This window comes from Bufo bufo, unplaced genomic scaffold (assembly GCF_905171765.1).
Source record: "Bufo bufo unplaced genomic scaffold, aBufBuf1.1, whole genome shotgun sequence".
NCBI lineage: Eukaryota > Metazoa > Chordata > Amphibia > Anura > Bufonidae > Bufo > Bufo bufo.
The window spans coordinates 1-22113 of record NW_024400777.1 but is presented as its reverse complement, the minus strand read 5'-3'; the positions used below and the strand labels follow the sequence as shown (position 1 = coordinate 22113).

At 41.8% G+C, this 22113-nt stretch overlaps 63 pseudogenes; all 63 read right to left on the bottom strand.

Annotated features, from left to right (window-relative positions):
- Positions 1 to 97: 97 nt before the first annotated feature.
- LOC120984565 lies at positions 98 to 216 on the bottom strand (annotated as a pseudogene).
- Positions 217 to 273: 57 nt separating this feature from the next.
- On the bottom strand, positions 274 to 392 carry LOC120984564 (annotated as a pseudogene).
- Positions 393 to 449: 57 nt separating this feature from the next.
- Positions 450 to 568, bottom strand: LOC120984562 (annotated as a pseudogene).
- A 57-nt stretch (positions 569 to 625) lies between these two features.
- Positions 626 to 744, bottom strand: LOC120984561 (annotated as a pseudogene).
- A 57-nt stretch (positions 745 to 801) lies between these two features.
- Positions 802 to 920, bottom strand: LOC120984560 (annotated as a pseudogene).
- Positions 921 to 977: 57 nt separating this feature from the next.
- LOC120984559 lies at positions 978 to 1096 on the bottom strand (annotated as a pseudogene).
- A 57-nt stretch (positions 1097 to 1153) lies between these two features.
- On the bottom strand, positions 1154 to 1272 carry LOC120984558 (annotated as a pseudogene).
- A 56-nt stretch (positions 1273 to 1328) lies between these two features.
- On the bottom strand, positions 1329 to 1447 carry LOC120984557 (annotated as a pseudogene).
- Positions 1448 to 1504: 57 nt separating this feature from the next.
- LOC120984556 lies at positions 1505 to 1623 on the bottom strand (annotated as a pseudogene).
- A 57-nt stretch (positions 1624 to 1680) lies between these two features.
- LOC120984554 lies at positions 1681 to 1799 on the bottom strand (annotated as a pseudogene).
- Positions 1800 to 1856: 57 nt separating this feature from the next.
- On the bottom strand, positions 1857 to 1975 carry LOC120984553 (annotated as a pseudogene).
- A 57-nt stretch (positions 1976 to 2032) lies between these two features.
- On the bottom strand, positions 2033 to 2151 carry LOC120984552 (annotated as a pseudogene).
- Positions 2152 to 2208: 57 nt separating this feature from the next.
- Positions 2209 to 2327, bottom strand: LOC120984551 (annotated as a pseudogene).
- A 57-nt stretch (positions 2328 to 2384) lies between these two features.
- LOC120984550 lies at positions 2385 to 2503 on the bottom strand (annotated as a pseudogene).
- Positions 2504 to 2560: 57 nt separating this feature from the next.
- LOC120984549 lies at positions 2561 to 2679 on the bottom strand (annotated as a pseudogene).
- Positions 2680 to 2736: 57 nt separating this feature from the next.
- Positions 2737 to 2855, bottom strand: LOC120984548 (annotated as a pseudogene).
- Positions 2856 to 2912: 57 nt separating this feature from the next.
- LOC120984546 lies at positions 2913 to 3031 on the bottom strand (annotated as a pseudogene).
- A 57-nt stretch (positions 3032 to 3088) lies between these two features.
- LOC120984545 lies at positions 3089 to 3207 on the bottom strand (annotated as a pseudogene).
- A 57-nt stretch (positions 3208 to 3264) lies between these two features.
- Positions 3265 to 3383, bottom strand: LOC120984544 (annotated as a pseudogene).
- A 57-nt stretch (positions 3384 to 3440) lies between these two features.
- On the bottom strand, positions 3441 to 3559 carry LOC120984542 (annotated as a pseudogene).
- A 57-nt stretch (positions 3560 to 3616) lies between these two features.
- On the bottom strand, positions 3617 to 3735 carry LOC120984541 (annotated as a pseudogene).
- A 56-nt stretch (positions 3736 to 3791) lies between these two features.
- LOC120984540 lies at positions 3792 to 3910 on the bottom strand (annotated as a pseudogene).
- Positions 3911 to 3967: 57 nt separating this feature from the next.
- LOC120984539 lies at positions 3968 to 4086 on the bottom strand (annotated as a pseudogene).
- Positions 4087 to 4143: 57 nt separating this feature from the next.
- On the bottom strand, positions 4144 to 4262 carry LOC120984543 (annotated as a pseudogene).
- A 57-nt stretch (positions 4263 to 4319) lies between these two features.
- On the bottom strand, positions 4320 to 4438 carry LOC120984521 (annotated as a pseudogene).
- A 219-nt stretch (positions 4439 to 4657) lies between these two features.
- Positions 4658 to 4776, bottom strand: LOC120984578 (annotated as a pseudogene).
- Positions 4777 to 4833: 57 nt separating this feature from the next.
- On the bottom strand, positions 4834 to 4952 carry LOC120984572 (annotated as a pseudogene).
- A 57-nt stretch (positions 4953 to 5009) lies between these two features.
- On the bottom strand, positions 5010 to 5128 carry LOC120984532 (annotated as a pseudogene).
- A 56-nt stretch (positions 5129 to 5184) lies between these two features.
- Positions 5185 to 5303, bottom strand: LOC120984577 (annotated as a pseudogene).
- A 222-nt stretch (positions 5304 to 5525) lies between these two features.
- LOC120984583 lies at positions 5526 to 5644 on the bottom strand (annotated as a pseudogene).
- A 58-nt stretch (positions 5645 to 5702) lies between these two features.
- On the bottom strand, positions 5703 to 5821 carry LOC120984576 (annotated as a pseudogene).
- A 383-nt stretch (positions 5822 to 6204) lies between these two features.
- On the bottom strand, positions 6205 to 6323 carry LOC120984580 (annotated as a pseudogene).
- Positions 6324 to 11173: 4850 nt separating this feature from the next.
- Positions 11174 to 11292, bottom strand: LOC120984569 (annotated as a pseudogene).
- A 233-nt stretch (positions 11293 to 11525) lies between these two features.
- On the bottom strand, positions 11526 to 11643 carry LOC120984566 (annotated as a pseudogene).
- Positions 11644 to 11700: 57 nt separating this feature from the next.
- Positions 11701 to 11820, bottom strand: LOC120984522 (annotated as a pseudogene).
- A 57-nt stretch (positions 11821 to 11877) lies between these two features.
- On the bottom strand, positions 11878 to 11996 carry LOC120984527 (annotated as a pseudogene).
- Positions 11997 to 12041: 45 nt separating this feature from the next.
- Positions 12042 to 12160, bottom strand: LOC120984570 (annotated as a pseudogene).
- A 58-nt stretch (positions 12161 to 12218) lies between these two features.
- On the bottom strand, positions 12219 to 12337 carry LOC120984538 (annotated as a pseudogene).
- A 52-nt stretch (positions 12338 to 12389) lies between these two features.
- LOC120984584 lies at positions 12390 to 12508 on the bottom strand (annotated as a pseudogene).
- Positions 12509 to 12566: 58 nt separating this feature from the next.
- LOC120984518 lies at positions 12567 to 12685 on the bottom strand (annotated as a pseudogene).
- A 47-nt stretch (positions 12686 to 12732) lies between these two features.
- LOC120984528 lies at positions 12733 to 12851 on the bottom strand (annotated as a pseudogene).
- A 58-nt stretch (positions 12852 to 12909) lies between these two features.
- Positions 12910 to 13028, bottom strand: LOC120984537 (annotated as a pseudogene).
- Positions 13029 to 13263: 235 nt separating this feature from the next.
- On the bottom strand, positions 13264 to 13382 carry LOC120984523 (annotated as a pseudogene).
- A 57-nt stretch (positions 13383 to 13439) lies between these two features.
- Positions 13440 to 13558, bottom strand: LOC120984530 (annotated as a pseudogene).
- A 221-nt stretch (positions 13559 to 13779) lies between these two features.
- On the bottom strand, positions 13780 to 13898 carry LOC120984533 (annotated as a pseudogene).
- A 57-nt stretch (positions 13899 to 13955) lies between these two features.
- Positions 13956 to 14074, bottom strand: LOC120984529 (annotated as a pseudogene).
- Positions 14075 to 14294: 220 nt separating this feature from the next.
- LOC120984536 lies at positions 14295 to 14413 on the bottom strand (annotated as a pseudogene).
- A 57-nt stretch (positions 14414 to 14470) lies between these two features.
- On the bottom strand, positions 14471 to 14589 carry LOC120984535 (annotated as a pseudogene).
- Positions 14590 to 14646: 57 nt separating this feature from the next.
- LOC120984526 lies at positions 14647 to 14764 on the bottom strand (annotated as a pseudogene).
- Positions 14765 to 14821: 57 nt separating this feature from the next.
- On the bottom strand, positions 14822 to 14939 carry LOC120984582 (annotated as a pseudogene).
- Positions 14940 to 14995: 56 nt separating this feature from the next.
- LOC120984573 lies at positions 14996 to 15114 on the bottom strand (annotated as a pseudogene).
- A 57-nt stretch (positions 15115 to 15171) lies between these two features.
- On the bottom strand, positions 15172 to 15290 carry LOC120984534 (annotated as a pseudogene).
- Positions 15291 to 15347: 57 nt separating this feature from the next.
- On the bottom strand, positions 15348 to 15466 carry LOC120984568 (annotated as a pseudogene).
- Positions 15467 to 15522: 56 nt separating this feature from the next.
- Positions 15523 to 15641, bottom strand: LOC120984524 (annotated as a pseudogene).
- Positions 15642 to 15874: 233 nt separating this feature from the next.
- On the bottom strand, positions 15875 to 15993 carry LOC120984519 (annotated as a pseudogene).
- Positions 15994 to 16390: 397 nt separating this feature from the next.
- LOC120984571 lies at positions 16391 to 16509 on the bottom strand (annotated as a pseudogene).
- A 4216-nt stretch (positions 16510 to 20725) lies between these two features.
- On the bottom strand, positions 20726 to 20844 carry LOC120984575 (annotated as a pseudogene).
- Positions 20845 to 20901: 57 nt separating this feature from the next.
- LOC120984579 lies at positions 20902 to 21020 on the bottom strand (annotated as a pseudogene).
- Positions 21021 to 21077: 57 nt separating this feature from the next.
- LOC120984567 lies at positions 21078 to 21196 on the bottom strand (annotated as a pseudogene).
- A 57-nt stretch (positions 21197 to 21253) lies between these two features.
- On the bottom strand, positions 21254 to 21372 carry LOC120984525 (annotated as a pseudogene).
- Positions 21373 to 21428: 56 nt separating this feature from the next.
- LOC120984581 lies at positions 21429 to 21547 on the bottom strand (annotated as a pseudogene).
- A 231-nt stretch (positions 21548 to 21778) lies between these two features.
- LOC120984520 lies at positions 21779 to 21897 on the bottom strand (annotated as a pseudogene).
- A 57-nt stretch (positions 21898 to 21954) lies between these two features.
- Positions 21955 to 22073, bottom strand: LOC120984555 (annotated as a pseudogene).
- Between the last annotated feature and the right edge of the window lie 40 nt (positions 22074 to 22113).

Genomic DNA, 22113 nt, shown 5'->3' with positions numbered 1-22113 from the left:
TGACGAGTGCAGGTACATTCAGCTTAGAATAACCGTTGACAAGCACCCTACTGCAATCCATTGTGCTTTTTTTATGATAAATAAAAGTAAGAAAAAAAGTCAACGGAACAAGGGATTCCCAACCAGTCTCCCAAGCTGGTACTTGCCAAGCCTTAAGCTGCTTATCTTCTGCGATCTGACGAGTGCAGGTACATTCAGCTTAGAATAACCGTTGACAAACACCCTACTGCAATCCATTGTGCTTTTTTTATGATAAATAAAAGTAATAAAAAAAGTCAACGGAACAAGGGATTCCCAACCAGTCTCCCAAGCTGGTACTTGCCAAGCCTTAAGCTGCTTATCTTCTGCGATCTGACGAGTGCAGGTACATTCAGCTTAGAATAACCGTTGACAAACACCCTACTGCAATCCATTGTGCTTTTTTTATGATAAATAAAAGTAATAAAAAAAGTCAACGGAACAAGGGATTCCCAACCAGTCTCCCAAGCTGGTACTTGCCAAGCCTTAAGCTGCTTATCTTCTGCGATCTGACGAGTGCAGGTACATTCAGCTTAGAATAACCGTTGACAAGCACCCTACTGCAATCCATTGTGCTTTTTTTATGATAAATAAAAGTAAGAAAAAAAGTCAACGGAACAAGGGATTCCCAACCAGTCTCCCAAGCTGGTACTTGCCAAGCCTTAAGCTGCTTATCTTCTGCGATCTGACGAGTGCAGGTACATTCAGCTTAGAATAACCGTTGACAAACACCCTACTGCAATCCATTGTGCTTTTTTTATGATAAATAAAAGTAATAAAAAAAGTCAACGGAACAAGGGATTCCCAACCAGTCTCCCAAGCTGGTACTTGCCAAGCCTTAAGCTGCTTATCTTCTGCGATCTGACGAGTGCAGGTACATTCAGCTTAGAATAACCGTTGACAAACACCCTACTGCAATCCATTGTGCTTTTTTTATGATAAATAAAAGTAATAAAAAAAGTCAACGGAACAAGGGATTCCCAACCAGTCTCCCAAGCTGGTACTTGCCAAGCCTTAAGCTGCTTATCTTCTGCGATCTGACGAGTGCAGGTACATTCAGCTTAGAATAACCGTTGACAAGCACCCTACTGCAATCCATTGTGCTTTTTTTATGATAAATAAAAGTAAGAAAAAAAGTCAACGGAACAAGGGATTCCCAACCAGTCTCCCAAGCTGGTACTTGCCAAGCCTTAAGCTGCTTATCTTCTGCGATCTGACGAGTGCAGGTACATTCAGCTTAGAATAACCGTTGACAAACACCCTACTGCAATCCATTGTGCTTTTTTATGATAAATAAAAGTAAGAAAAAAAGTCAACGGAACAAGGGATTCCCAACCAGTCTCCCAAGCTGGTACTTGCCAAGCCTTAAGCTGCTTATCTTCTGCGATCTGACGAGTGCAGGTACATTCAGCTTAGAATAACCGTTGACAAGCACCCTACTGCAATCCATTGTGCTTTTTTTATGATAAATAAAAGTAATAAAAAAAGTCAACGGAACAAGGGATTCCCAACCAGTCTCCCAAGCTGGTACTTGCCAAGCCTTAAGCTGCTTATCTTCTGCGATCTGACGAGTGCAGGTACATTCAGCTTAGAATAACCGTTGACAAGCACCCTACTGCAATCCATTGTGCTTTTTTTATGATAAATAAAAGTAAGAAAAAAAGTCAACGGAACAAGGGATTCCCAACCAGTCTCCCAAGCTGGTACTTGCCAAGCCTTAAGCTGCTTATCTTCTGCGATCTGACGAGTGCAGGTACATTCAGCTTAGAATAACCGTTGACAAGCACCCTACTGCAATCCATTGTGCTTTTTTTATGATAAATAAAAGTAAGAAAAAAAGTCAACGGAACAAGGGATTCCCAACCAGTCTCCCAAGCTGGTACTTGCCAAGCCTTAAGCTGCTTATCTTCTGCGATCTGACGAGTGCAGGTACATTCAGCTTAGAATAACCGTTGACAAACACCCTACTGCAATCCATTGTGCTTTTTTTATGATAAATAAAAGTAAGAAAAAAAGTCAACGGAACAAGGGATTCCCAACCAGTCTCCCAAGCTGGTACTTGCCAAGCCTTAAGCTGCTTATCTTCTGCGATCTGACGAGTGCAGGTACATTCAGCTTAGAATAACCGTTGACAAGCACCCTACTGCAATCCATTGTGCTTTTTTTATGATAAATAAAAGTAAGAAAAAAAGTCAACGGAACAAGGGATTCCCAACCAGTCTCCCAAGCTGGTACTTGCCAAGCCTTAAGCTGCTTATCTTCTGCGATCTGACGAGTGCAGGTACATTCAGCTTAGAATAACCGTTGACAAACACCCTACTGCAATCCATTGTGCTTTTTTTATGATAAATAAAAGTAATAAAAAAAGTCAACGGAACAAGGGATTCCCAACCAGTCTCCCAAGCTGGTACTTGCCAAGCCTTAAGCTGCTTATCTTCTGCGATCTGACGAGTGCAGGTACATTCAGCTTAGAATAACCGTTGACAAGCACCCTACTGCAATCCATTGTGCTTTTTTTATGATAAATAAAAGTAAGAAAAAAAGTCAACGGAACAAGGGATTCCCAACCAGTCTCCCAAGCTGGTACTTGCCAAGCCTTAAGCTGCTTATCTTCTGCGATCTGACGAGTGCAGGTACATTCAGCTTAGAATAACCGTTGACAAACACCCTACTGCAATCCATTGTGCTTTTTTTATGATAAATAAAAGTAATAAAAAAAGTCAACGGAACAAGGGATTCCCAACCAGTCTCCCAAGCTGGTACTTGCCAAGCCTTAAGCTGCTTATCTTCTGCGATCTGACGAGTGCAGGTACATTCAGCTTAGAATAACCGTTGACAAGCACCCTACTGCAATCCATTGTGCTTTTTTTATGATAAATAAAAGTAAGAAAAAAAGTCAACGGAACAAGGGATTCCCAACCAGTCTCCCAAGCTGGTACTTGCCAAGCCTTAAGCTGCTTATCTTCTGCGATCTGACGAGTGCAGGTACATTCAGCTTAGAATAACCGTTGACAAACACCCTACTGCAATCCATTGTGCTTTTTTTATGATAAATAAAAGTAATAAAAAAAGTCAACGGAACAAGGGATTCCCAACCAGTCTCCCAAGCTGGTACTTGCCAAGCCTTAAGCTGCTTATCTTCTGCGATCTGACGAGTGCAGGTACATTCAGCTTAGAATAACCGTTGACAAGCACCCTACTGCAATCCATTGTGCTTTTTTTATGATAAATAAAAGTAATAAAAAAAGTCAACGGAACAAGGGATTCCCAACCAGTCTCCCAAGCTGGTACTTGCCAAGCCTTAAGCTGCTTATCTTCTGCGATCTGACGAGTGCAGGTACATTCAGCTTAGAATAACCGTTGACAAACACCCTACTGCAATCCATTGTGCTTTTTTTATGATAAATAAAAGTAAGAAAAAAAGTCAACGGAACAAGGGATTCCCAACCAGTCTCCCAAGCTGGTACTTGCCAAGCCTTAAGCTGCTTATCTTCTGCGATCTGACGAGTGCAGGTACATTCAGCTTAGAATAACCGTTGACAAGCACCCTACTGCAATCCATTGTGCTTTTTTTATGATAAATAAAAGTAAGAAAAAAAGTCAACGGAACAAGGGATTCCCAACCAGTCTCCCAAGCTGGTACTTGCCAAGCCTTAAGCTGCTTATCTTCTGCGATCTGACGAGTGCAGGTACATTCAGCTTAGAATAACCGTTGACAAGCACCCTACTGCAATCCATTGTGCTTTTTTATGATAAATAAAAGTAAGAAAAAAAGTCAACGGAACAAGGGATTCCCAACCAGTCTCCCAAGCTGGTACTTGCCAAGCCTTAAGCTGCTTATCTTCTGCGATCTGACGAGTGCAGGTACATTCAGCTTAGAATAACCGTTGACAAGCACCCTACTGCAATCCATTGTGCTTTTTTTATGATAAATAAAAGTAAGAAAAAAAGTCAACGGAACAAGGGATTCCCAACCAGTCTCCCAAGCTGGTACTTGCCAAGCCTTAAGCTGCTTATCTTCTGCGATCTGACGAGTGCAGGTACATTCAGCTTAGAATAACCGTTGACAAACACCCTACTGCAATCTATTGTGCTTTTTTTATAATAAATAAAAGTAAGAAAAAAAGTCAACGGAACAAGGGATTCCCAATCAGTCTCCCAAGCTGGTACTTGCCAAGCCTTAAGCTGCTTATCTTCTGCGATCTGACGAGTGCAGGTACATTCAGCTTAGAATAACCGTTGACAAGCACCCTACTGCAATCCATTGTGCTTTTTTTATGATAAATAAAAGTAATAAAAAAAGTAAACGGAACAAGGGATTCCTAACCAGTCTCCCAAGCTGGTACTTGCCAAGCCTTAAGCTGCTTATCTTCTGCGATCTGACGAGTGCAGGTACATTCAGCTTAGAATAACCGTTGACAAACACCCTACTGCAATCCATTGTGCTTTTTTATGATAAATAAAAGTAAGAAAAAAAGTCAACGGAACAAGGGATTCCCAACCAGTCTCCCAAGCTGGTACTTGCCAAGCCTTAAGCTGCTTATCTTCGCGATCTGACGAGTGCAGGTACATGCAGCTTAGAATAACCGTTGACAAACACCCTACTGCAATCCATTGTGCTTTTTTTATGATGAAAAAAAGTCAACGGAACAAGGGATTCCCAACCAGTCTCCCAAGCTGGTACTTGCCAAGCCTTAAGCTGCTTATCTTCTGCGATCTGACAAGTGCAGGTACATTCAGCTTAGAATAACCGTTGACAAACACCCTACGGCAATCCATTGTGCTTTTTTTATTATAAATAAAAGTAAGAAAAAAAGTCAACAGAACAAGGGATTCCCAACCAGTCTCCCAAGCTGGTACTTGCCAAGCCTTAAGCTGCTTATCTTCTGCGATCTGACGAGTGCAGGTACATTCAGCTTAGAATAACCATTGACAAGCACCCTACTGCAATCCATTGTGCTTTTTTTATGATAAATAAAAGTAATAAAAAAAGTAAACGGAACAAGGGATTCCTAACCAGTCTCCCAAGCTGGTACTTGCCAAGCCTTAAGCTGCTTATTTTCTGCGATCCGACGAGTGCAGGTACATTCAGCTTAGAATAACCGTTGACAAACACCCTACTGCAATCCATTGTGCTTTTTTATGATAAATAAAAGTAAGAAAAAAAGTCAACGGAACAAGGGATTCCCAACCAGTCTCCCAAGCTGGTACTTGCCAAGCCTTAAGCTGCTTATCTTCCGCGATCTGACGAGTGCAGGTACATGCAGCTTAGAATAACCGTTGACAAACACCCTACTGCAATCCATTGTGCTTTTTTTATGATGAAAAAAAAGTCAACGGAACAAGGGATTCCCAACCAGTCTCCCAAGCTGGTACTTGCCAAGCGTTAAGCTGCTTATCTTTTGCGATCTGATGACTGCAGGTACATTCAGCATAGAATAACACTTGACAAACACCCTACTGCAATCCATTGTGCTTTTTTTATGATAAATAAAAGTAAGAAAAAAAGTCAACGGAACAAAGGATTCCCAACCAGTCTCCCAAGCTGGTACTTGCCAAGCCTTAAGCTGCTTATCTTCTGCGATCTGACGAGTGCAGGAACATTCAGCTTAGAATAACCGTTGACAAGCACCCCACTGCAATCCATTGTGCTTTTTTTATGATAAATAAAAGTAATAAAAAAAGGTCAACGAAACAAGGGATTCCTAACCAGTCTCCCAGGCTGGTACTTGCCAAGCCTTAAGCTGCTTATCTTCTGCGATCTGATGAGTGCAGGTACATTCAGCTTAGAATAACCGTTGACAAACACCCTACTGCAATCCATTGTGCTTTTTTATGATAAATAAAAGTCAACGGAACAAGGGATTCCCAACAGTTTGCAAAGCTGGAACTTGCCAAGCCTTAAGCTGCTTATCTTCTGTGATCTGACGAGTGCAGGTACATTCAGCTTAGAATAACCGTTGAAAAGCACCCTTCTGCAATCCATTGTGCTTTTTAAATGATTAATAAAAGTAAGAAAAAAAGTCAACAGAACAAGGGATTCCCAACTAGTCTCCCAAGCTGTTACTTGCCAAGCCTTAAGCTGCTTATCTTCTGCGATCTGACGAGTGCAGGTACATGCAGCTTAGAATAACCGTTAACAAGCACCCTACTGCAATCCATTGTGCTTTTTTTATGATGAAAAAAAGTCAACGGAACAAGGGATTCCCAACCAGTCTCCCAAGCTGGTACTTGCCAAGCCTTAAGCTGCTTATCTTCTGCGATCTGACGAGTGCAGTTACATTCAGCTTAGAATAACCGTTGACAAACACCCTACTGCAATCCATTGTGCTTTTTTTATGATAAATAAAAGTAATAAAAAAAGTCAATGGAACAAGGGATTCCCAACCAGGTACTTGCCAAGCCTTAAGCTGCTTATCTTCTGCGATCTGACGAGTGCTGGTACATTCAGCTTAGAATAACCGTTGACAAGCACACTACTGCAATCCATTGTGCTTTTTTTATGATAAATAAAAGTAAGAAAAAAAGTCAACGGATCAAGGGATTCCCAACCAGTCTCCCAAGCTGGTACTTGCCAAGCCTTAAGCTGCTTATCTTTTGCGATCTGACAAGTGGACCTCTGAGCAGGCTAGCTGAGAGGGGGGTAACATTGCCAGTATCACTATCATGTAAGTCCTTCCTGCTTTAAGAACTGTGACTGTGACTTTGAAGCTGTGACCACCTCCACTTTACTTTATTATATGAGATGTAACTTACCACTTGTATCCTATTACACCATTCTAGGTATTCTGTGATGGGGGCTTATCGTGCCGCCTGGTAGCCATTGAGCTTCTACTTTCCCGTTTCTCTGAAGCATCTATAGCTAAGTATAGACCCACATTTATTATCATATTTTTCAGTCTCAGGTTTTATTTGTACCATCCCTGGACTATGTCCAAGTACCTATCCACCTCCTGATGAACCTGCCTCGTTTCAGGTGAAACACGTCGAGGTTTTTGCATTAGGATGGGCATATGAAAACGTACGTGTTATTGTTATTGTGAGAGGATTGTGTGCTATCTTATAAATCTACCCCCTCTCTCCGCTCCTCTTATCCTGATTAATTCCGGTGTATGCCCCGAGTGGGCAGGTGGTCATTCCATATCTTTGGAACACCTTCCACTTGCGGCTTTATGGGCCTTTTTTTAACAGTTTTTGTGTATCCAATACTTTTTCCCTGGATAGGGTCGATCTAGGGATTCGTTAGCCCTAGGTTCGGGGACAGGGAACTCCCACCATCAGGGGGCGACCCTGGGCTGAGCAGACGTTAGGGCATCTAGGGTAAGCAATTGTCTGCCCTGCCCTACCGCAGTACATGTCTTCATTCCTCGAGCTACCAAGTATCTAGACTATCTGTGTGTCACTAATGTATGTTGAGGGGTTGCTACTCCCCAGTCAAAAGTAACTTATATATAATTCTTTTGAATTGTAGCATTGTCTGTTGGTATATACATACCTATACCCGCACGTCGATCAATAAAGGTAATTTTAAAAGTCACTAAATTAATAAATGAACATGTTACAAATCTAAGTGATAAGGAATCTTCTAAATAATCTAATTAATTGGTAATTGTGTTTGATACTAAGTATGGCCAGTTTCTTGATGGGTACGGTTTTTACTGAGGATCTTATCAATGAGGTCAAGGATATTTTTTCAGACAGGGAGGTTGCTGGACTGACTTCGTCCACCAGCTGTAAAATTGTCTTTAAAGATCTGTATCAGGGATACAAGGACAACATTAAGTCGTGGTGGGAAATAAAGTCTTTTGAAAATTATTTGGAGCATAAGATAGTACCAAGAGGCCTGCGTATCCCCCTTAGACCCGCTGAACGTGTCCAATCTCCAGAGTTCGTATCTAAGTGGGAACAGGAGATCACCAACAGCTCTTTGAAGTTGATGGCCCTTCTCCTTGATGAGGAAAAACAGATTTTTGAAAGCACGACATTGAAACTCAAGGAACTCATTGAGTCAGCGTTGAAACTGAAAGCAGACCCCGATTTTGATAAAAGGGAATCTTCTCTGCAATCAGCTGTTGAAAGATTTCAGAACCTCATCAAGGAGAGAAAGCATCGTCAATTTATTAAAGACCTGGGCGAATTTAGGGATAACAAAGCTTATACCTTTATAAATACTAAAAACCCAGTAACTGATTCAGAAGTATCATCGTCTGATCAGGATTTTTCTGACTCCGAAATTACTGGTTATTCCCAGATGAGAGGAACCATTAGAGGAGGTCGTTATTCGAGAACGAGAGGGTCAGGTCAGAGATGGAGAGGAACAAGGGGACAGAGAGGCAACTACTGGGGGGGGCGTGGTTATGGCAAAAAAATGCCAGGACCATCAGGACCCCAAAGTCATACACAAATGGAGAATCAATCTCAGTTCACCCCCTATCAAGGCTTACCTCAAAACAATATTGTTGCCACAGCCCCTACTGTAGATCTCAACCCGGCTGCATCTTCTTCATCATCTTCCTCCTCTTTTTTAGCCAAGGGCCAGGCCTCGTACCAATTAAGGGACCGCAGTCGAAACAATTAAAGGATCAACTACAGGTAATAAATCTTTCAGAATATAAGTTGACGGCGGCGGAGATTAGCCTACTCCAGAAAGGGCTATCATTCGTACCGACAACAAAACATGATACATTTACCTGGGTAAAAGACCTCAATTTATTTGCTAGGAAATTAAAATGGCACAAATTTTTTAAGAACTGTGACAAAAAAACTTGTTTGGATCTAGGTCTCAGCTCAGAGGATTTCCCCGACTTCCAAAATCTAATGGAGCTCTGGGATGAAGGAACTAGGGTCGCGGGTAAAGGTCCCTTTACGGAACTACGACCAAGAAGTACCAGACTGCCACCCCCGGTCAGCACTGAACACATTGAGATCTTTCTGCGCCTTGTCATCCAAGACATTGAAAAATTACAGGATGTTCCTCTTTACTCTAATCTTTCAACATCTGAGTTCCAGGCTTTGAAAAACCTGGAAAGTAATAAGGAGCTAATTATTAAACAGTCTGACAAGGGTGGCAACCTGGTACTGATGGACCATCATAAATACCAATCAATGTGCTTATCATTATTGAATGATAAAAACAACTATAGAAAAATGGCCGCGGACCCTACTGACTCTTTCCGTGTAGACCTTCTGGGAGTTCTCAGTCAGGGCCTACAACAAGGTGTCATTAGTAAAACTGAGTTTGATTTCCTCTTTTCAAAAAATCCTCAAACAGCTACCTTTTATTGTTTGCCTAAGATCCATAAGGGGCTACATCCTCTAAAAGGGCGTCCCATTGTGTCAGGTATTGACTCATTAACACATCATAGCGGAATTTACCTTAATAAGGTCCTTCGTGATTTCGTCTCGAGTCTACCATCTTTCACCCGTGACACAATGGACTTCCTTCGCAAAATCGAAACCCTCACAGTAAATTCTAACAGCATCCTAGCAAGCGTTGATGTGGAATCGCTTTATACCTCGATTCCACACAACAAAGGAATAGAAGCCGTAAATTATTTCCTTAACTCAAGAGGAACCCAGTTTGGTGCACATAATGCCTTTATCCTAAAACTTTTGGAATACACCCTCACGCATAATTATTTTTTGTTTAATGGCTCCTTCTACCACCAGCTCAGGGGGACCGCAATGGGGAATTCCTGTGCCCCCACCTATGCGAATCTCCTCCTGGGCTGGTGGGAGGACAGTGTCATTTTTCCCGATCAACATCCGTGGTGGAGCGAGAACATCTCCTTTTGGACTCGCTACATCGACGATGTTTTTCTGATCTGGGAGGGGACTATTACAACTTTCCATAATTTTGTTGACTCCCTCAATCTCAATGAGTTCGGTCTAAGATTTACCTGTGAAACCCATCTAGAACGGATCACCTTTCTGGACGTTGTGGTCACAAAAACAGAGGGCATTCTTAACACATCTGTTTTTAGAAAGCCCACAGCCACCAATAGCATCCTTCACTGGGAGAGCCACCACCCTACCGCCGTCAAAAAAGGGATCCCTAGGGGACAATACTTGCGGGTTCGCAGGAATTGTTCGTCAGGAGGTAATTTCTATCAAGAGGCAGGTAAACTTAGAGAAAGACTAAACGAGAGGGGTTACCCTTCTAAGATTTTGAGGGATTCTTTCCAGTTCGCAGAATCAAGGAGGAGAGAAGAGCTTCTAATACCCAGACAAAAGGATACTAGTGGGAATCCTATACGCCTGATCTCCACCTTTGATTCTGGGAACCGAGAGGTAGTATCCATACTGAGAAGGCATTGGGCAATCCTAACCATGGACCCTGACCTAACTCAGGTAATCAAGAATTATCCTCAGATTACCTACCGTAAAGGAAGAAGCCTACGAGATCGCCTAGTGCATAGCCACTATGAGGGCCCTAAGAGGATGGGCACTTGGCTGGATCGTAGGCCTCTCGGAGTCTTTAAATGTGGATCATGTAAAGCCTGCAATTTCATCAATCCTTCAAAAACAATTACCTGCTCCGTGACCCAACGGCCTTTTACCATCCGCGACTTTGCAAATTGCAAGACCAAAGGGGTCGTTTACATCTGCCAATGTAGCTGTCCTCTTGACTACATTGGCAAGACTAAAAGGGAGCTACGAAGAAGGATGTGTGAGCATCTAAATGATATTAGGAAATCTAAGGATACCCCTGTGGCCCATCATGTTAATAGCTGCCATAGGGGTGATCTGAGTTCGGTTCGTTTTTCAGTTTTGGAGGTTGTCCCTTTCCCGGAGAGGGGGGGAGACTGGGATAGAAGGATTCTTCAAAAAGAGTCCTCCTGGATTTATCGTTTCCAATCCCAGTCCCCCCTCGGTCTCAATGAGAGACTTAATTTCGCGTGTTTTATCTAGAAACCCTCCCTGTTCTCTTTTAGTCCTGACTACTCGAAGTAAATTCATTGTTGGTACCAAGGGTATGTTACCCTAAGAAAAGTCAAAGAAACAAGGGATTCCCAACCAGTCTCCCAAGCTGGTACTTGCCAAGCCTTAAGCTGCTTATCTTCTGCGATCTGACGAGTGCAGTTACATTCAGCTTAGAATAACCGTTGACAAACACCCTACTGCAATCCATTGTGCTTTTTTTATGATGAAAAAAAGTCAACGGAACAAGGGATTCCCAACCAGTCTCCCAAGCTGGTACTTGCCAAGCCTTAAGCTGCTTATCTTCTGCGATCTGACGAGGGCAGGTACATTCAGCTTAGAATAACCGTTGACAAGCACCCTACTGCAATCTATTGTGCTTTTTTTATGATAAATAAAAGTAATAAAAAAAGTCAACGGAACAAGGGATTCCCAACCAGTCTCCCAAGCTGGTACTTGCCAAGCCTTAAGCTGCTTATCTTTTGCGATCTGATGACTGCAGGTACATTCAGCATAGAATAACACTTGACAAACACCCTACTGCAATCCATTGTGCTTTTTTTATGATAAATAAAAGTAAGAAAAAAAGTCAACGGAACAAGGATTCCCAACCAGTCTCCCAAGCTGGTACTTGCCAAGCCTTAAGCTGCTTATCTTCTGCGATCTGACGAGTGCAGGTACATTCAGCTTAGAATAACCGTTGACAAGCACCCTACTGCAATCCATTGTGCTTTTTTTATGATAAATAAAAGTAATAAAAAAAGTCAACGGAACAAGGGATTCCCAACCAGTCTCCCAAGGCTGGTACTTGCCAAGCCTTAAGCTGCTTATCTTCTGCGATCTGACGAGTGCAGGTACATTCAGCTTAGAATAACCGTTGACAAACACCCTACTGCAATCCATTGTGCTTTTTTTATGATAAATAAAAGTAATAAAAAAAGTCAACGGAACAAGGGATTCCCAACCAGTCTCGCAAGCTGGTACTTGCCAAGCCTTAAGCTGCTTATCTTCTGCGATCTGACGAGTGCAGGTACATTCAGCTTAGAATAACCGTTGACAAGCACCCTACTGCAATCCATTGTGCTTTTTTTATGATGAATAAAAGTCAACAGAACAAGGGATTCCCAACCAGTCTCCCAAGCTGGTACTTGCCAAGCCTTAAGCTGCTTATCTTCTGCGATCTGACGAGTGCAGGTACATTCAGCTTAGAATAACTGTTGACAAGCACCCTACTGCAATCCATTGTGCTTTTTTTTATGATAAATAAAAGTAAGAAAAAAAGTCAACGGAACAAGGGATTCCCAACCAGTCTCCCAAGCTGGTACTTGCCAAGCCTTAAGCTGCTTATCTTCTGCGATCTGACGAGTGCAGGTACATTCAGCTTAGAATAACCGTTGACAAACACCCTACTGCAATCCATTGTGCTTTTTTTATGATAAAGTAAGAAAAAAAGTCAACGGAACAAGGGATTCCCAACCAGTCTCCCAAGCTGGTACTTGCCAAGCCTTAAGCTGCTTATCTTCTGCAATCTGACGAGTGCAGGTACATTCAGCTTAGAATAACCATTGACAAGCACCCTTCTGCAATCCATTGTGCTTTTTTTTCTGATAAATAAAAGTAAGAAAAAAAGTCAACGGAACAAGGGATTCCCAAACAGTCTCCCAAGCTGGTACTTGCCAAGCCTTAAGCTGCTTATCTTCTGCGATCTGACGAGTGCAGGTACATTCAGCTTAGAATAACCGTTGACAAACACCCTACTGCAATCCATTGTGCTTTTTTTATGATAAAAGTAAAAGTCTACGGAACAAGGGATTCCCAACCAGTCTCCCAAGCTGGTACTTGCCAAGCCTTAAGCTGCTTATCTTCTGCAATCTGACGAGTGCAGGTACATTCAGCTTAGAATAACCATTGACAAGCACCCTTCTGCAATCCATTGTGCTTTTTTTTCTGATAAATAAAAGTAAGAAAAAAAGTCAACGGAACAAGGGATTCCCAACCAGTCTCCCAAGCTGGTACTTGCCAAGCCTTAAGCTGCTTATCTTCTGCGATCTGACGAGTGCAGGTACATTCAGCTTAGAATAACCGTTGACAAACACCCTACTGCAATCCATTGTGCTTTTTTTTATGATAAATAAAAGTAATAAAAAAAGTCAACGGAACAAGGGATTCCAAACCAGACTCCTAAGCTGGTACTTGCCAAGCCTTAAGCTGCTTATCTTCTGCAATCTGACGAGTGCAGGTACATTCAGCTTAGAATAACCATTGACAAACACCCTACTGCAATCCATTGTGCTTTTTTTTATGATAAATAAAAGTAATAAAAAAAGTCAACGGAACAAGGGATTCCAAACCAGTCTCCTAAGCTGGTACTTGCCAAGCCTTAAGCTGCTTATCTTCTGCAATCTAACGAGTGCAGGTACATTCAGCTTAGAATAACCGTTGACAAGCACCCTACTGCAATCCATTGTGCTTTTTTTATGATAAATAAAAGTAAGAAAAAAAGTCAACAGAACAAGGGATTCCCAACCAGACTCCAAAGCTGGTACTTGCCAAGCCTTAAGCTGTTTATCTTCTGCGATCTGACGAGTGCAGGTACATTCAGCTTAGAATAACCGTTGACAAACACGCAACTGCAATCCATTGTGCTTTGTTTATGATAAATAAAAGTAATAAAAAAAAGTCAACAAAACAAGGGATTCCCAACCTGGTACTTGCCAAGCCTTAAGCTGCTTATCTTCTGCGATCTGACGAGTGCAGGTACATTCAGCTTTGAATAACCATTGACAAGCATTCTACTGCAATACATTGTGCTTTTTTATGATAAATAAAAGTAAGAAAAAAAGTCAACGGAACAAGGGATTCCCAACCAGTCTCTCAAGCTGGTACTTGCCAAGCCTTAAGCTGCTTATCTTCTGCGATCTGATGAGTGCAGGTACATTCAGCTTAGAATAACTGTTGACAAGCACCCTACTGCAATCCATTGTGCTTTTTTTATGATAAATAAAAGTAAGAAAAAAAGTCAACGGAACAAGGGTTTCCCAACCAGTCTCCCAAGCTGGTACTTGCGAAGCCTTAAGCTGCTTATCTTCTGCGATCTGACGAGTGCAGGTACATTCAGCTTAGAATAACCGTTGACAATCACCCTACTGCAATCCATTGTGCTTTTTTATGATAAATAAAAGTAATAAAAAAAAGTCAACAAAACAAAGGATTCCCAACCTGGTACTTGCCAAGCCTTAAGCTGCTTATCTTCTGCGATCTGACGAGTGCAGGTACATTCAGCTTAGAATAACCATTGACAAGTCTCTACTGCAATCCATTGTGCTTTTTTTATGATAAATAAAAGTAAGAAAAAAAGTCAACGGAACAAGGGATTCCCAACCAGTCTCCCAAGCTGGTACTTGCCAAGCCTTAAGCTGCTTATCTTCTGCGATCTGACGAGTGCAGGTACATTCAGCTTAGAATAACCGTTGACAAGCATCCTACTGCAATCCATTGTGCTTTTTTTATGATAAATAAAAGTAAGAAAAAAAGTCAACGGAACAAGGGATTCCCAACCAGTCTCCCAAGCTGGTACTTGCCAAGCCTTAAGCTGCTTATCTTCTGCGATCTGACGAGTGCAGGTACATTCAGCTTAGAATAACCGTTGACAAGCACCCTACTGCAATCCATTGTGCTTTTTTTATGATAAATAAAAGTAAGAAAAAAAGTCAACGGAACAAGGGATTCCAACCAGTCTCCCAAGCTGGTACTTGCCAAGCCTTAAGCTGCTTATCTTCTGCGATCTGACGAGTGCAGGTACATTCAGCTTAGAATAACCGTTGACAAGCACCCTACTGCAATCCATTGTGCTTTTTTTATGATAAATAAAAGTAAGAAAAAAAGTCAACGGAACAAGGGATTCCCAACCAGTCTCCAAGCTGGTACTTGCCAAGCCTTAAGCTGCTTATCTTCTGCGATCTGACGAGTGCAGGTACATTCAGCTTAGAATAACCGTTGACAAGCACCCTACTGCAATCCATTGTGCTTTTTTATGATAAATAAAAGTAAGAAAAAAAGTCAACGGAACAAGGGATTCCTAACCAGTCTCCCAAGCTGGTACTTGCCAAGCCTTAAGCTGCTTATCTTCTGCGATCTGACGAGTGCAGGTACATTCAGCTTAGAATAACCGTTGACAAGCACCCTACTGCAATCCATTGTGCTTTTTTTATGATAAATAAAAGTAAGAAAAAAAGTCAACGGAACAAGGGATTCCCAACCAGTCTCCCAAGCTGGTACTTGCCAAGCCTTAAGCTGCTTATCTTCTGCGATCTGACGAGTGCAGGTACATTCAGCTTAGAATAACCGTTGACAAACACCCTACTGCAATCCATTGTGCTTTTTTTATGATAAATAAAAGTAAGAAAAAAAGTCAACAGAACAAGGGATTCCCAACCAGTCTCCCAAGCTGGTACTTGCCAAGCCTTAAGCTGCTTATCTTCTGCGATCTGACGAGTGCAGGTACATTCAGCTTAGAATAACCGTTGACAAACACCCTACTGCAATCCATTGTGCTTTTTTATGATAAATAAAAGTAAGAAAAAAAGTCAACGGAACAAGGGATTCCCAACCAGTCTCCCAAGCTGGTACTTGCCAAGCCTTAAGCTGCTTATCTTCTGCGATCTGACGAGTGCAGGTACATTCAGCTTAGAATAACCGTTGACAAACACCCTGCTGCAATCCATTGTGCTTTTTTTATGATAAATAAAAGTAAGAAAAAAAGTCAACGGAACAAGGGATTCCCAACCAGACTCTCAAGCTGGTACTTGCCAAGCCTTAAGCTGTTTATCTTCTGCGATCTGACGAGTGCAGGTACATTCAGCTTAGAATAACCGTTGACAAGCACCCTACTGCAATCCATTGTGCTTTTTTTATGATAAATAAAAGTAAGAAAAAAAGTCAACGGAACAAGGGATTCCCAACCAGTCTCCCAAGCTGGTACTTGCCAAGCCTTAAGCTGCTTATCTTCTGCGATCTGACGAGTGCAGGTACATTCAGCTTAGGATAACTGTTGACAAACACCCTACTGCAATCCATTGTGCTTTTTTATGATAAATAAAAGTAATAAAAAAAAGTCAACGAAACAAGGGATTCCCAACCTGGTACTTGCCAAGCCTTAAGCTGCTTATTTTCTGCGATCTGACGAGTGCAGGTACATTCAGCTTAGAATAACCATTGACAAGCATCCTACTGCAATCCATTGTGCTTTTTTTATGATAAATAAAAGTAAGAAAAAAAGTCAACGGAACAAGGGATTCCCAACCAGTCTCCCAAGCTGGTACTTGTCAAGCATTAAGCTGCTTATCTTCTGCGATCTGACAAGTGCAGGTACATTCAGCTTAGAATAACCGTTGACAAACACCCTACTGCAATCCATTGTGCTTTTTTTATGATAAATAAAAGTAAGAAAAAAAGACAACGGAACAAGGGATTCCCAACCAGTCTCCCAAGCTGGTACTTGCCAAGCCTTAAGCTGCTTATCTTCTGCGATCTGACGAGTGCAGGTACATTCAGCTTAGAATAACCGTTGACAAACACCTTACTGCAATCCATTGTGCTTTTTTTATGATAAATAAAAGTAAGAAAAAAAGTCAAAGGAACAAGGGATTCCCAACCAGTCTCCTAAGCTGGTACTTGCCAAGCCTTAAACTGCTTTTCTTCTGCGATCTGACGAGTGCAGGTACATTCAGCTTAGAATAACCGTTGACAAACACCCTACTGCAATCCATTGTGCTTTTTTTATGATAAATAAAAGTAAGAAAAAACGTCAACGGAACAAGGGATTCCCAACCAGTCTCACAAGCTGGTACTTGCCAAGCCTTAACCCCTTAAGGACGCAGGGCGTACCGGTACGCCCTATTTCCCGAGTCCTTAAGGACTCAGGGCGTACCGGTACGTCCTGACTTAAATTCGGAATTCCGGCGCCGCAGGGGTTAATCGGAACGGGACGCCGGCTGAAATCATTCAGCCGGCATCCCGTAACAACGCAGGGGGGGGTCATTTGACCCCCCCGTATCGGCGATCGCAGCAAACCGCAGGTCAATTCAGACCTGCGGTTTGCTGCGCTTTTTGCAGTTTCTGATCGCCGCGGTCCCTGACCGCGGGGATCAGAAACTTTAGAGTGGCTAAAATCATTATTTTTCACCCCCCCCCTGCACCCCTGCACGATTTTATGCCGGAGGGTGGTGCGGGGGGGGTGTCGCAGGCGGTGGGGGCGTTGCGGGAGGCGGGCGGTGCGGCAGGCGGGATCGCGATCCCCCGCCCGCCTCCCCATGAACGATCGTTGGCTTCTAGTGGGTATACCAGGGTGCCAGCACATTGCTGGCACCCTGGTATAAACGGCTGACATCTGTGAAGATGTCAGCCGTTTAACCCTTTCCATACCGCGGTCCGTACGGACCGCTGTATGGAAAAAGTTAACTGTCATTGGTCAGGGAGCTCCCTCCCTCTCCATCGGGGGGCTGCTGTGGCTTTGCAGCCCCCCGATGGAGAGGGAGAGAGCCCCCAGAGAGCCCCCCTCAGCCCCGTCCTTACCCTTCCCCGTCTGCGAAGTTCTGAGCAGACGGGGAGGGTTCCCATGGCAACAGGACGCCTGCTCAGGCGTCCTGCTGTCCATGGTGCTGAACAGATCTGTGCTAAAAGCACAGATCTGTTCAGTGTAAGTAAAATACAGTACAGAACAATATATATTGTTCTGTACTGTATTATACAGACACCAGACCCACTGGATCTTCAAGAACCAAGTGGGTCTGGGTCACAAAAATGTAAAAAAAAGTGAAAAAAGTTAAGATAAAAAAAAAAACATTTATCACTGAATAAAAATTAAAAAAATAAAATAAACTACACATATTAGGTATCGCCGCGTCCGTAACGACCTGATCTATAAAATGGTCATGTTACTTTCCCCGCACGGTGAACGCCATAAAAATAAAAAAATAAAAACTATGAGAAAATTGAAATTTTGCCCACCTTACTTCCCAAAAAAGGTAATAAAAGTGATCAAAAAAGTCGCATGTACGCCAAAATAGTACCAATCAAACTGTCATCTCATCCCGCAAAAAATGAGACCCTACTCAAGATAATCGCCCAAAAGCTGAAAAAACTATGGCTCTTAGACTATGGAGACACTAAAACATGATTTTTTTTTTTTCAAAAATGAACTCATTCTGTAAAACTTACATAAATAAAAAAAAAGTATACATATTAGGTATCGCCGCGTCCGTATCGACCGGCTCTATAAAAATATCACATGACCTAACCCCTCAGATGACCACCGTAAAAAAATAAAAATAAAAACAGTGTAAAAAAAGCCATTTTTTGCCATCTTACGTCACAAAAAGTGTAATAGCAAGCGATCAAAAAGTCATATGCACCCCAAAATAGTGCCAATCAAACCGTCATCTCATCCCGCAAAAAATGAGACCCTACTCAAGATAATCGCCCAAAAACTGAAAAAACTATGGCTCTTAGACTATGGAGACACTAAAACATTTTTTTGGTTTTAAAAATGAAGTTATTGTATAAAACTTACATAAATAAAAAAAAATGTATACATATTAGGTATCGCCGCGTCCGCGACAACCTGCTCTATAAAATGACCACATGATCTAACCTGTCAGATGAATGTTGTAAATAACAAAAAAAAAAAACGTGCCAAAAAAGCTATTTCTTGTTACCTTGCTGCACAAAAAGTGTAATATAGAGCAACCAAAAATCATATGTACCCTAAACTAGTACCAACAAAACTGCCACCCTATCCCGTAGTTTCTAAAATGGGGTCACTTTTTTGGAGTTTCTACTCTAGGGGTGCATCAGGGGGGCTTCAAATGGGACATGGTGTCAAAAAAAACAGTCCAGCAAAACCTGCCTTCCAAAAACCGTATGGAATTCCTTTCCTTCTGCGCCCTGCCGTGTGCCCGTACAGCGGTTTACGACCACATATGGGGTGTTTCTGTAAACTACAGAATTAGGGCCATAAATAATGAGTTTTGTTTGGCTGTTAACCCTTGCTTTGTAACTGGAAAAAAAATATTAAAATGGAAAATCTGCCAAAAATGTGAAATTTTGAAATTGTGTCTCTATTTTCCATTAAATCTTGTGCAACACCTAAAGGGTTAACAAAGTTTGTAAAATCAGTTTTGAATAGCTTGAGGGGTGTAGTTTCTTAGATGGGGTCACTTTTATGGAGTTTCTACTCTAGGGGTGCATCAGGGGGGCTTCAAATGGGACATGGTGTCAAAAAACCAGTCCAGCAAAATCTGGCTTCCAAAAACCAAACCGCGCACCTTTCACTCTACGCCCTACTGTGTGCCCGTACAGTAGTTTACGGCCACATATGGGGTGTTTCTGTAAACGGCAGAGTCAGGGCAATAAAGATACAGTCTTGTTTGGCTGTTAACCCTTGCTTTGTTAGTGGAAAAAATGGGTTAAAATTGAAAATTAGGCAAAAAAATGAAATTCTCAAATTTCATCCCCATTTGCCAATAACTCTTGTGCAACACCTAAAGGGTTAACGACGTATGTAAAATCAGTTTTGAATACCTTGAGGGGTGTAGTTTCTTAGATGGGGTCACTTTTAGGGAGTTTCTCCTCTTGGGGTGCATCAGGGGGCTTCAAATGGGACATGGTGTCAAAAAACCAGTCCATAAAAATCAGCCTTCCAAAAACCATATGGTGCACCTTTCACTCTACGCCCCGCTGTGTGGCCGTACAGTAGTTTACGGCCACATATTGGGTGTTTCTGTAAACGGCAGAGTCAGGGCAATAAAGATACAATCTTGTTTGGCTGTTAACCCTTGCTTTGTTAGTGGAAAAAATGGGTTAAAATGAAAAATTTGACAAAAATATGAAATTCTCAAATTTCCTCCCCATTTGCCAATAACTCTTGTGCAACACCTAAAGGGTTAACAATGTATGCAAAATCAGTTTTGAATACCTTGAGGGGTGTAGTTTCTTAGATGGGGTCATTTTTGGGTGGTTTCTATTATGTAAGCCTCGCAAAGTGACTTCAGACCTGAACTGGTCGCTAAAAATTGAGTTTTTGTAAATTTCTGAAAAATTTCAAGATTTGCTTCTAAACTTCTAAGCCTTATAACATCCCCAAAAAATAAAATATCATTCCCAAAACAATTCAAACATGAAGTAGACATATGGGGAATGTAAAGTCATCACAATTTTTTGGGGTATTACTATGTATTACAGAAGTAGAGAAACTGAAACTTTGAAATTTGCTAATTTTTTTCAAATTTTTGGTAAATTAGGTATTTTTTTGTGCAAAAAAAATAATTTTTTTTGACTTCATTTTACCAGTGTCATGAAGTACAATATGTGACGAAAAAACAATCTCAGAATGGCCTGGATAAGTCAAAGCGTTTTAAAGTTATGAGCACTTAAAGTGACACTGGTCAGATTTGCAAAAAATGGCCTGGTCCTTAAGGTGAAAATGAGCCCGGTCCTTAAGGGGTTAAGCTGCTTATCTTCTGCGAACTGACGAGTGCAGGTACATTCAGCTTAGAATAACCGTTGACAAACACCCTACTGCAATCCATTGTGCTTTTTTTATGATAAATAAAAGTAATAAAAAAAGTCAACGGAACAAGGGATTCCCAACCTGGTACTTGCCAAGCCTTAAGCTGCTTATCTTCTGCGATCTGACGAGTGCAGGTACATTCAGCTTAGAATAACCGTTGACAAGCACCCTACTGCAATCCATTGTGCTTTTTTTATGATAAATAAAAGTAATAAAAAAAGGCAACGGAACAAGGGATTCCCAACCAGTCTCCCAAGCTGGTACTTGCCAAGCCTTAAGCTGCTTATCTTCTGCGATCTGACGAGTGCAGGTACATTCAGCTTAGAATAACCGTTGACAAACACCCTACTGCAATCCATTGTGCTTTTTTTATGATAAATAAAAGTAATAAAAAAAGTCAACGGAACAAGGGATTCCCAACCAGTCTCCCAAGCTGGTACTTGCCAAGCCTTAAGCTGCTTATCTTCTGCGATCTGACGAGTGCAGGTACATTCAGCTTAGAATAACCGTTGACAAGCACCCTACTGCAATCCATTGTGCTTTTTTTATGATAAATAAAAGTAAGAAAAAAAGTCAACGGAACAAGGGATTCCCAACCAGTCTCCCAAGCTGGTACTTGCCAAGCCTTAAGCTGCTTATCTTCTGCGATCTGACGAGTGCAGGTACATTCAGCTTAGAATAACCGTTGACAAGCACCCTACTGCAATACATTGTGCTTTTTTTATGATAAATAAAAGTAAGAAAAAAAGGCAACGGAACAAGGGATTCCCAACCAGTCTCCCAAGCTGGTACTTGCCAAGTCTTAAGCTGCTTATCTTCTGCGATCTGACGAGTGCAGGTACATTCAGCTTAGAATAACCATTGACAAACACCCTACTGCAATCCATTGTGCTTTTTTATGATAAATAAAAGTAAGAAAAAAAGTCAACGGAACAAGGGATTCCCAACCAGTCTCCCAAGCTGGTACTTGCCAAGCCTTAAGCTGCTTATCTTCTGCGATCTGACGAGTGCAGGTACATTCAGCTTAGAATAACTGTTGACAAGCACCCTACTGCAATCCATTGTGCTTTTTTTATGATAAATAAAAGTAAGAAAAAAAGTTAACGGAACAAGGGATTCCCAACCAGTCTCCCAGCTGGTACTTGCGAAGCCTTAAGCTGCTTATCTTCTGCGATCTGACGAGTGCAGGTACATTCAGCTTAGAATAACCGTTGACAAACACCCTACTGCAATCCATTGTGCTTTTTTATGATAAATAAAAGTAAGAAAAAAAGTCAACGGAACAAGGGATTCCCAACCAGTCTCCCAAGCTGGTACTTGCCAAGCATTAAGCTGCTTATCTTCTGCGATCTGACGAGTGCAGGTACATTCAGCTTAGAATAACCGTTGACAAGCACCCTACTGCAATCCATTGTGCTTTTTTTATGATAAAAAAAAGAAATAAAAAAAGTCAACGGAACAAGGGATTCCCAACCAGTCTCCCAAGCTGGTACTTGCCAAGCCTTAAGCTGCTTATCTTCTGCGATCTGACGAGTGCAGGTACATTCAGCTTAGAATAACCGTTGACAAACACCCTACTGCAATCCATTGTGCTTTTTTTATGATAA